Here is a 12500-nt window from a genome sequence, read left to right as displayed (position 1 = left end):
TGGTACCACTGGACAGAAGAATCTCTTTTAGGTTTACCTGTCCATCTAAGAGTTTGCTTTTGAACACTGGCGGCATATGGACAATCAGTCGAGTAGCAGCTTTCTAAGGCACAATCCCTAGTCAAGCAGCTACCGGTATAAAAAAAAAACCATCTTTGCAACGCAGTTCTTCAGAACCTTCTTTGCTGCTTCTACTGCACCATTTGCTTGAGCATAATAAATGTAGCAGCTAATGCTACCATAGTCTTTCAGAAAAAGCATAGGCTTCGTTCGTTGCTTGTGAACTGTGGGTCTCTATCCATAGTCATGGTTGGTGGTTTTTTTGTTTTGGGATACCGAACCGATGATGTATGATCTTTCTCTTTCTGAAGTCGATGACTTCAGTAGAAGTAACTATTCCCAATGGTAAAGTACTTATGGTACGGCACGTGGGAAATCTCATTCATATTCGGATCTTGCAAGACTTGATGAATATGAAACGAAAGTCGTCCTGAAATATGCTAGGAGCTTATTCCCCACCGGGCATTTTACTATTTTGTCGAGCGGAAAGAAAGCCGATTCGTTGGTCTTTTCTGGATCAGACGGCTGAAGAATGAGCTGCTTTCTCGATTTCAGTCGGAATGGTAGATCCATTCTTAGGCCATCATTTGCTTAAGACCTAGCTTCAGCTGATTGGGGAAGGCCCCCTTTCCCTGATTCCTTCCTCTCTTTGTGGGGTCATGGGCCTAATAAGAGCTTTTAGGGCCCCCTGCGCGTGTGTTTCGTTCCTCCCTCCATAGAACTTTATATGGACGGGGCTGAATTGCTTTCTGCACCTTAGCGCGCTGCTGCTTTGCTGCTGAATGACGTCTGCATGACTTCGCGCTAGTCTCAAAAAGTCTTTGGGTATCGACACCGGTGCGGGCAGGCGGAAGGCGTCCAACTGGGATATCAATTGGCTTCTTCGCTCTGTAGGGTGCGCTGCGGTAGCTAAGATATACAGCGTCATTCTGATGAAGCGGGGAATGCGTACTCTAATTTTTCTTACTCTTACTAAGAAATCTTTCTTGTCTCTTTGGTTGCTGGAAGCTTGTTCCCAGCCGTTCTATTAGTTTAGTTCCTCGTCGGAAGTTTTCTGAGTTCGTCCTTCCGAGTTAATCTCGTTGCGCGTAGACTTTCAGTTTCAGTACTTTCGATGAGAGGCATTATTATTATTATGGTCTTAATGTTCGTAGGGGTCTAATTGTAGTTATTTGTTGACGCCATGCCCAGTCGCCGCGTGGGATGGCTCGCTGCATCCTGAAATTTGAAAGAATTGAAAGTGGCCTTCTGTCAGTCTATCGGTGCTATTGGTAATCTCCGCTTGCAGTTCAAAGTGTCTATCCAATCAAAGTTGCCGTACCAGTGTGTTCCGATTCGGACGCCGGATGAAGGCTAAGCCAGGTGCAGAATGGAAGTCATGGGTAAATGATTCGGGTAGCTCGCCCGAAGTCAAACGAGAAATGAGCAGCGCTCGACCGGTGTGAATGAAAAGGGCTTTCACAAGAGTCTCCTAAATACTTGGAAATAAGGTTCACGTGAAGGGGTCGAAGTAAGTGAAGCTAACCCCGTACCCATCTATTGCCTCAAAACAAAACCGAACGAATCGATCAGTTGGTAGGTGGTCCCAAAGCCGATCCGTTCAAGGAAGCCCAATTGGGGGGACCTGGTCGCAGCACTGAGGTCACCTTTAATTGCCTTCGCGTGCCTATGCTTGGTCTTCCGTTCTGCGTGAGCGAGCACTAAATGAAAGGGGTGGAAGTTCCTCCACATTTGATGATCGTATACATTCACGCGCGAATTGCTTTTGATATAAGTGCTGTGCGATCCCGCTGTTCGCCTGCGTATTGAAACCTACCTGGGCTAGATCTTCCGACTCTCGCTTAAAGATGGATTGGCGGGTTTCGAAGAAGACTGGCTTTCTAGGCTAAGGAAGGAACTTCCCGGCACGCAGGAGTACGTTGAAATCTTCGCTAAGACAATGGAAGGTAACGTATGTACAGCTGACGAGAGTGAGGGGACTTCCTACTGGACGTGGAAATTCTTGCTCTCGTTCTTGCCGGACGGCTTTTGGGCAAAGGTGAATCAAGTCCATTCTCTCTGTCCCGATTATCGCGTGAGCTGAGGGGGGGGGGACTCGGCAGAAGATCGGTCTGCAAGAAAGGCCTTCTTATCCACTCCACGGGTTCATTTGCTTAAGACGGCTGTGCAGGGCAATCGGGTGCAGTAAGTACCGCCTCTCAAGTTGTTTAGCTCTTCTCTTCCTTTTTCCCGATTGGTTCTGTGTCAGGTGAGCGGCGGAACTTCTTCCTGTCAGGCAGAGCTTTGCCAAGGCGTATTTTCCTACGTGTGATCGGTCCGGAGTGAAACAAGGGATCAAAGCTTGAGGCGCGAAGTCTGACGGATCGGATGCAATTCTGAAGCTGGTACATGCTGCACTGGTCCATGTTTCTGACAGGCCTGGCATCCCTTAGCATATTTTATACAATCGGACAAGATGGTTGGCAAGTAATGGCCATGCCTTCTGATCAGCCAACGCATTTTATGCCCTGCTTGATGTGATCCACATACTCCATCATGGACTTGAAACAACATTTTTTATGCTTCTTGCTCACTCACACACCTGAGGATCAGTCCGTCCAAGGCGGGTCTCCCTAATGAGAAAGACAATAAAGAAAAGGGTCTTACAAGTTTCAAAACGTGTATTTGACGGGCCTACAGATGGCTTTGCGAACCTTGTACGAGTGATCGCATGCTGAGGACCTAGCTTAAAGAGAGTAATGAATGCCTGATGATCCGAACTACCAATCGCCTTCACGGGCTCTTTCTTAATGGCCGAACTTCACCGATGAGAAGCTTAGCGCCCTTTCCTAGCCCGGTCCAGGGGTTGGGTAGAACCTCTATGCCATTTTGCTTCTTGAGTCTTTTCCTTTTCCCATATCAAGACAAGAGGGGATCATCTAGCCCACTATGGGATTGATTGTCCACTAGGGGATTCTAGGGAGGAATTGACCGATAGCTCACCGAGCGTCCACTATGGATTTCTAGGGTCGATACGAATCATCCCATTGCCGAAGTTTGAAACTTGTGGCAAATCGCGATCTTTTCAGCCCATTTCAACTAAGGGGCAGATTTTTCCAGCTTTATGTATGTCGACATCGGGATATTGACGATTATGGATATCGTTTTCCTCTTTGTCTAAGTTCGGGAAGATAGTTGCCACTTTGATGTGGACGTGGACCTCTTGATAGCGATGAAGTGATCGCGAGACTTGGAATCTGGTACAGAAGGGCGCTAAGCGTAGGCGACATGCCTCAAGTTCCTAACTCAATCCTTTTTTATAGACTTTTGAATGAACCGCCCCACGCTAATGAATTCGAAGTCCTCCGGGCCAATCTTTCTAATTCAAAACGATCGGTAACGTCCCCCATCTGACCCGTTGAAGATCCAAAGGTGGGAGGCGCTCAAATATGCCATTGATTACCTTGATTTATGAGCTTGAGCATTGCAACGATTGATAAGCTGCTTTGGCGCTGTAATCTCGTTGAAGGATTCCAACATGAGAATGACTAGCTTGTTGGCCTTCCATGTGCAATGCTATGAAGAACTTCTGTCTTATAGATATAGAATTGAAAGCCTTCCTCCTATTCCGCCTAAGCCTGTCAATCGAGCAATTGAAAGAGGTGCTCTATTCAAGATCGCAAGGAGCTGTAAAAAGGTGCTCAATGAATAGGTGCAGGGTCACCTTTGCTGGAACAGAAAGTCACAATCCACTCACAGGGAGGGTCCTTCCTTCCAATCCATGTCGGGAGGAGCGGTCATTTCCTGTCCCTATTGTTCTTCGTCGCCTTCAGTGAGACTTTTTTTGGTCCTTTAGTGGAGGAGATTCGTTCACATCCGTTTAAGGCCACGGAATGGAATGGACCTACGATCAACAGTGCTGGTTCACCTGGCCAAGCGGGAGCTCTGTTCTGTTACGTAAGCGATATCCCCTAGAATCACCTAGTAGGAATCCGTCTTGAGACTTTGGGAGAGTATCACCCGCTCTACGTCATTGAGGGGTCTTAAAAAAATGTTTCTTACAAACATTCTAGCCAATAAAAAAAGAGCAAAAACCAACGGAACATGGTAGGCCAGTCATCCGCCAGATTCATCCGCTTCTTCATTCGACGAAGCAAGGAAAGGTTCTTAAATAAGATAAGGGGAAGACGATTTGGCATCTCTTATTTCTAGAATAGGTCGAGCATGACTTCTTTCAACTATTATTCGTAATAGTGATAGAATGAGTTTGATTTTTAAGCTCTAAAAATAGGTTTTTTTGATAAAGTAGGGCAGAATCATTAGCTGTCAACTGTTCGTAGTCAGCAGTGGAAGAGGGGGTAGCTTTGATTGCTCAAGTCGCACTCTGTTTCATGGTTGAATGTGAAAAAAAGAATTTCTTTTGTTTAGCGACAGTCTTATAGGGATGATGCTTTCCCTTTGCGTTAAGGAAGACCGGGCAAAAGGTAACCGCTTTTTGCTCACCCGGTGAAAGGCATAGTAGGTACAAATGCTATTGGTTGCTTGACTTCCTTACCTCGGGGAGCTTGAAAAAGCTGCTAACAATAAGAGTTTTTTTTTTTCTTTTATCTTGCGACCTTCCATGCCAAACAGGGTTGAAGGGATCGATCCCAATAGCCTTCACGAGGAGAAAGATCCATTCTTTATAGCCGTTACGAAAGCTCCCGAATAGAAAGAGGGCTTTGCTGCTTGACTGCCTGAACCAGGTCCAGGTCTTGCATTTTGCATTCCCGCTGTTGACGTCCCATCTAGTTAGCTAGTTAACGGTGAAACCTATTTTTGAATGAATAGCAGGCAAAGTAAAGTCCTTGCTACTCCGGGTAACATTTTTGATTCTTTTCTTTAAGGTCACAGGTCAGGTGAAGCTTACTTCCTGCGGTAACCCCTAGGCTATGTGACCAGCAGTATCTATTTCACTTTCAAAGAGACTTTTTTCAATTTCATAGTTTAAGTAAAACATTATCCGAGACCCAGAAGAGGAAGCAGGGAAATCGGTAGCTATTCTCTCGTAGAGACTCCGAACGAATGCTTAGTTTTACCAAGAATTGCATTGCCTGAGGCGAACGGACGCTTAAGGAAAGGCTACTTCTACTTCTTTCTTCGTTTTGGTCCCCGGATAACTTATTTAGGAGTGAAAGAAGCCAAGTAAGTATACTTTTTTATTCAACCAGAGCTTTCGAGATAACCAGTCCAGGTGCAGCGCGAGCTAATACTTCAACTCAAGGCAAGTTTTTTTGAGGAAAAAGGAGCGGATGGTTCATGCTTCGAAGAAGAATCTTTCTTTAGATCGAATGCGACGTTCTTCCTGGCGATGACAAGGTCAAGCAAGGGAAGGAATAACTAGTTGATTCGGAATCGAATCCGTTTTTTTATTTTAAGCAAGTGTTCCATAGATTCCGCTGCAATTGAATCTGGTGCAAAGTCAGTAGTACTAGGGCCTTCGAGTGGGAATTTCCTTCTATAAGCAAGTGTAGCGAAGTCGGGGCTTAAGTAAGGCAGATCCTTATTCTTGGGAAGTAACTTCCGGATTAACTGATTAAGGATAAGGAGTTCCAGTCGAAAGATAAATGAGTTAGTTCAGGCTCAGGGGGGCGTGAAATAAAATAGATAAGAAAGGCGATTCCTGATCTGAAGAGTTGAGTTGCTATGGTGGAATCTGTTGAATTTTTTTGAAGGTGGCCTTACTTATACTTACTTATATACTTATAAAAAAAGTAGTTTTGATCCCGGCTCCGGTCAAATGGATTTAGGAAAGCTCTCCCTTGATGCTTTGTTAATGCCACAGTTCGTTCATAGAAAGATGAATGCTAAAGACTTTTAAAAGAAGAAGGCGAGCTAGCAGATGAGATAAGCGTAGAAATTCACCCGAGGCCGACTTAAAGTGGATATAGTTGATCCCGTTAAAAGGGGTTCTCTCTCTTGATTAAGTCATTTCGCCTGGACGAATAGATGACTAAGGACCCGTTAATGGTCAACTTGAGGACCAAGAGCACGGGTACCTCCACCGTCCGGTGCCCAACCTCCCCAAGGTCTCATTAGAAGCGGTTAGTCCTCCGAAAGTCAAGCACGTTGTGGAGCAAGCAATTCGGGGCTTCCACTATCTTAACTTCATGTCAGAAAGGGTTTCTGCTGCTGACTCAACATGGGAGGGCTTTCTTTTTTAAAGCACAGGGCTAGAGAACAGAGCCGGTAGGGAAGGTGCGATTGAGCGACCGTCTGTAGCTGAACTTGCCTCTCGGAAGGAGTCTAGATCCTAGTTCAGCTGGACTCTCTCGTTCTTCCAGTTTCCTTCGATTCTGTAGATTAGTCATCTGGACTCGTCAGTCTTGTTGGTAGCCCGTAGTCCCTTTTCCAGTCTCAAGGAGGGATTCAGATAGAACCGATTCAACAACAGAGGAAAAAACTTCCTATTCCAAGGAGGTGGGAAGGGCTTTCAGCCCAGACTAATTCTTCTAGGTTAATTTCTTTTCCTCCAAAGAAGGGCTAGGTCTGTCTAGGGTCACTCGACCTGGAAACAACAGTTTTTCCTAAACTAAATAAAAATAGGTTCCTTATGCAAACTGAGATCTTTTTTTCCGGTTCGGGGAGGGAATTCGATGAATCTGAAGCAGCAGATACCAAAGGAGAATCAGCCGAAAAGGAATATTCCTTTGAAAGAAAGGGAACGAGTGGAGTATACGAAGCGAAAAAGGGAAGGTGGGAGGGTAAGGTAAAGTTGAGATAAGATCGTAAGAAAGGATGGGCTCTCCGCCGATCCTTATTGGGTAGGGATAGCTCGTATTCATTCAGCACTTCTACCCCTTCTTCATTCTTGGACCTCGCTTAATATTTTTGACTCTTCCATATCGTGTCTCAGAACCTCTTCAATACGGTCCGGACTCGCTATCTCCCCGCTCATAGTTCCGCCACAGATGATCACACGAGGAAGATTTTTTTATAGCGGTTCTTCCTTCTAATTACGGCATATCTATGAATCCTCTCTCACCGATGAAGCAAAGCAGGCATCGGTTCGTAGAACCCTATAAAAAGAGATGGTTATGGCGTGAAGTACCTTGTAGCACCCACGCCACTCACCGAACCCCCGCCCATTATGTTATGGAAGAATTTAGCCAATTGTCGGGTCAAGGACAACAAGAGCAAGAATTGGTCAGCTGGATTTCATCCCTTCCGTAGCACTTCGTGGTTACTCGTGGTGTGGCCGAATGTAGAGCAGCCCGCGATGGAAGCCTTTAATTAATCAAGTATTTTATTTTTACACTTCGAAGATGGTCAAGGTAGCTTGCTTCCAAGCCACCGCATCTAAATGCGCATGTAGTCCTTCCCCAGCCAGAAGCAAAAATAGTGGCAAGCTAGCCAATCAAGCTTCAACCACAAGCAAGTAGTCCAAGAGCTCAAAGCTGCAGCAATAAGGCGCAGGTGAGCAAGCAAGTGGTAACCAAGGATAGGGGCTTTGAAGCGAAAGTTGCGGGTAGCCAAGCCTCAAGAGGCAAGAAAGCGTCCAATCGTAGCCGACCAACGACAGAAAGTAATAGTCAAGCTCGCCCAATAGGGAAAGGGAACCCTTTCCTTGACCTCATACCTCAAAAGCGCCTTGAAAGAGTGTAGGAGCCAAACTCTATTGAAGAGGCACATGGGGGAAAGGAGTGGGGGAATCTCTATGCGGAGGGTCGCTTTTGAAAAAGGATGCAGAGGTGGGAACTCCCTTCTCTATCCCACGTATCTAAAGCTCGCAACCAATCAATAGGTTGAAAAAAGGATGGGACAAGGATATACCAAATGAAAGCCTTCTAGAGAGACTCTTCTTGTTTTGTGTAGTTGAAGATTTAGTGACTTTGCCAAATGAACCATATCTATACTAAAATGATATAATATCGAGACCACCCGCCGCCTATCGTGATTAGCTCCTCAGCAGACGCCTCGCCATGGAAATGAGTCATTTGTTTAGCTCTCATCATTGGTAAGTTCCTCACTCAACCTCCGATAAGTGCTGCAAAGCGATATGAATGGGAAGCATCTCATTCCTTATGTTGAGCATTACTTTTCTCAAGTTTTCTACATTAATATGTGTGTTTTTATGTTACTTTACGCAGTAGGGTCGTGGAGGCCGAGTATGAAGGAAATAGGCCAATGTGATCATCAACGACACTTATTTGGAGGAGATCTTGCTAAAGTTCAAACGCGAAGACATAGGATGGGTGTGAGATGCTAGGAGGTGTGCCAACCTCCTCGGATTCGAAAGTGAGCACATCCATTTGAGGGGCACAAAGGCAGTCACACTGAGTATTCCGCACTTATGCATATAAGAACAAGAGCTCCACCAACATGTATATCATTGAAGAAGCAAGTGATTCAATGATGAACGCAGCCCATTTATGCTACTCGATGAAAGTATGGAATTGGAGTTATTCGTGTCACAGACTCGTAGAAGGTAGCAATGCGCAAGCACTCAGACAGCACTCGCTCACGCTGGCCGAGAAATCAGAGAAACTGTAGAATCCACACTCGAGCATCTTGAAAATTATCCACTGCCTGGAGGGATCAGCACCGGGCGCTGCGAGCGCCCACGCCCGTGGAGTTGCCCGATTCTAGCCCTATTTAAAGCTCATTCACACCTCGATTTTGGTATTCTTTTCTTCCATCTTTTTCCCCAACTTGAGAGAGGTCTTCGCTAGGGTTTTGAGGGGTATTAGCTAGGGTTTTGGATAGATTCTATGGTTCCGACATCGCTCGCCGCTTGGAAGAAGGTTATTGGGAGAGCTGCTCAGCATCGATCCGATGAGGTGTATCCCTAGGGCTTGACAAAGCGATCCCTCATGACTAGTAGAGGACTCTCCACAAGACCATCGATACTACCATTGAGGGGGTTTCTTTATGGATTCATTGCTTTTTGATATTTGATTTCTTTGATTGTACTTAGCTCCATGGAGAGCTAAACCCTAATGGGTACTTGGGTGATTGTGAACCCAAGGATGGCCTCGCTTTCTGAACTTCTGTTTATTATGCTTTTCAAGAATTGATGTTTATTGTGAGTTCTAACCTTGAATGCTTGATTGTGTGAACATTTCCCTCAGAGTGACACTAGGGGTTGAGAGTTCTTGTTAGAACCTTGTGAGTGAGTGGCACACCACGAGCGCTAGGAGCAAAGCTAGGTTGGAGAGGGTCGAGAGGGCTGAGCTCGAGAGGCATGTGAGCTCCCTCTCCCTCGACGTGATACGATTCTACCTCCATCTCTAAGTTCTTTGTAGCCATAATAGAGTGAATGGTCTAAGGGGATGAACCTCCTCGCCCTAGCTTGCGCGCGCAATGGAGTGAAGCGCTGAGGGGATCTTTTAGTATCTAGGCTTAATTGTCGTTAGGGACCTCCGCATCGACCAAAAGTGGTTAGGTCTATAACTAGGAGCGATTTATCACTTGAAATACCCTAGAGCTCATTGTAACTTTATTCGAAAAGTAGGTTGAGAGGTTATTTAATCTATCCTCCCGGGACATGAATAGAGTTAGCATAGTTGACCTTTAGATTTGGGACTATGTATGTAAGGATTTCCACGACTCACCATTGCATTGAGTAGGAAGCATAATAGAGAGTTCTTGCACTTTGAAGCGTATTATCCGTATGCGTGAGGCATCATCCGAGTACCCCATCTTTATCGATAATTGCCTTTACCTACTCCTTACTTTTTGCTCTTTACTTGTTGCTATTGTTGAGAATTGAATCATTATCACACTTATCATTGTTGATACTCCACATAGATGAATCGAATTAAGTGTCTTTTACTCCTACTCTTTGATTCACCCCGTCACCTGGATTATTGACAAACCTGCACTTTGGGATATACAAAAGTGAAATTGTTGTTTTGCGTTGCCGGGAGCTGTGCTTAGAGATACTTTTGCACTTTGTTTTCTTAGTATTTCCACCACACATTCTATATCATATCTTCTTATTCTATCATCATTCTGATTATCTTTTCTTTCTTTTGTGCAGCTCCAGGTTATGACCGAGGGAATCCACTTCAATAGTGACGAAGCGGAGACCCCCGAGCTCGAACATACACTTAGAAGAAAAGGGAAAGAACCCATGCAAGAATAGCATAATCTAGCTGATTCGAAGTAGAAGATCCGAAAACATGGCAAAACAGAATGATCAACAATGAACATCTGATTAAGTGCCAGACCAGTGTTGCACACAATCGAGTACGAAAGCGCCTCCCGATTACCGTAACTTTGAGCTAAAGCCGATTCATCCATATGTCGAAAACTGCAGACAATTTAACGGTTTGGCCGATGAGTGATCCAAATAGTCATATAGAGAGCTTCCTCGAGGTGTGCGACATGCTAAAGATAAAATGGTGTGACGGGTGATGATGCTATTAAATTGAGAGCCTCCGATTTTCCTTAAAGGGGAGGAGCAAGCAATAGCTACACCATTACCTGTAGCATCAATCACTACATGGCGAGATGGTCCAGCCATCTGCTATTTCCTCCTTAAAAATCACAGAGCTAGGGAATGAGATCTCATCCCCAGTGCAGTTGAATTGGAGTTCTATTTGAGACATGGGAATGGTTTAAGTGAACTCATGTAGCAACCAAGTAACACGGATTCCCCGAGTGATGATTGTTCAAACCTTCTACAATGGTTTCAACCCGAGTATAAGGCAACCTTGGATGCGGCGCGGAGATACCTTAGGTAGCGAGACCCTTACGAGCTCGTCAATTGATTGAGGAAATGGGTTAAATAGCTACTTATGGAACGCTTAGGAGAAGAAAAAGGTGTCGGGCCTATGAAATTGATGCGTGTAACTCATTGGTGGCCAAGGTGGAGAGTTTGAGTAAGAAGCTAGATCTTATAGCTTCAAACAGAGGCTGCGGCTGTGACCAATTGCATCGGTTGTGGTGGAGGACATGTTCCCTCCGATTGCCTTAACCGTCATTGGTGATGTTTCTTCAGTTGAGAACGCTGACTTTGTAGGTACGGTACGAGACCTTATGGGAATCCCAACAAAGAATACTCTACAATTCAAAGTTGAAGAATTCATCCCAACTTTTCATCAGTGCACATGACCACAGAAGATGGGGCTAATATCGGGTTTCAACAACAACAACAAGCCCCTCATGGAAACAGACTTTCGTGCTTGGAAACCCAATGACGGATTTGAGAAGCACTTGGCTAGATTTGTTCAACTCGGCAAATACAAGGTTTGAACTGGGCCGAGGCTACACTGCAACCACACCACCTCCTCGCACAACCTTGAAAATCAAGTGGGCAACAGAAGTCTCTCCGAAAAAGGCTGCCACATGGAAGTTTACCAAGCAAATACGTAAAACCAATCCTAACATATGAAGCGCGATCACTTTGAGTAAAGGGTCGGAGAGGTTGAAGGAAGGCTTCCAGTTAGAAAAGCCGAAAAGAACACGCACCCGAGGCTGTGGTAGAGGCTGAGAAGGAGTAAACAAAGACAAAGAGATGGCACCTCCACCACATCCAAGCCAAGAACTTTACCTCTAGATTGAAGACCACCAGCGTACGAACAAGATAAGAAGTTCCTCGAGTCTCGTCTTTGCCAATTCCACATCAATATTCCTTTTGTAGGCACTTGCTCAAATGCCTAAGTACGCAAAGTTCCTAAAATACCTATTGACCAACAAGAGTAATTGAGGTAGAGTGCTTCAAGGTGTTGATGCCTATACCGGGCGGTGTTGCAAAGAACACGCTTAAAAGAAAAGACCGGAAGCTTCATCATCTGCAACATCGGCAATCTCTATGTGAGGAAATGGCATTATGATTCAGGGCAAGTATCAACGCCATATATTTCTTCCAAAGCTAGGCTTAGAGAGTTTAGCCTACCGGATGACTTTACAATTACGGACCTAACGGTACGACATCCGAGAGGCATCATTGAAGACGTGTTTGTTAAGGACAAGTACATTTTTTCTGCTGACTTTCAGAAAAGAAGATGTTGATGAGGATGCAGATGTACCCTTGATACTTGGGAGACCGCTTATGCACTTCCAAAGCATTGATTACCGCTTATCATGGAGAGTTCACATTTAGAGTTGAGATGACAAGCTCACATACCGGCTTTGCCGAAGCCATGCGGCATTCTCTCTTGATTTCGACACTTTATACTTAGCTAATTACCGCTGAGCTTATTGATGAATATGCAGGAAATGTTCAACCCGGATCCATATGAAGGTTTGTCTTGACCAAGAGGAGGAGCAACACGAAGAAGTAATGATGTGCTTGGGTGGTCGACCGAAGGTGCTAACATCTACCCTGTGTGGATATCGCTAAGGTGTTCTAAATGAAGAGGGTCAAGACGCAACCAAAAAACGCTCCAAGACCTTGGAGACATAAAGGAGTTATGAAGTTACCTAACCATTGCTAGGTGGTCCAAGCCCGATAGTACACCCTATACCATCAAGTG

Source organism: Dioscorea cayenensis, chromosome 16 (genome assembly GCF_009730915.1).
Source record: "Dioscorea cayenensis subsp. rotundata cultivar TDr96_F1 chromosome 16, TDr96_F1_v2_PseudoChromosome.rev07_lg8_w22 25.fasta, whole genome shotgun sequence".
NCBI lineage: Eukaryota > Viridiplantae > Streptophyta > Magnoliopsida > Dioscoreales > Dioscoreaceae > Dioscorea > Dioscorea cayenensis.
This window is presented reverse-complemented; position numbering follows the sequence as displayed.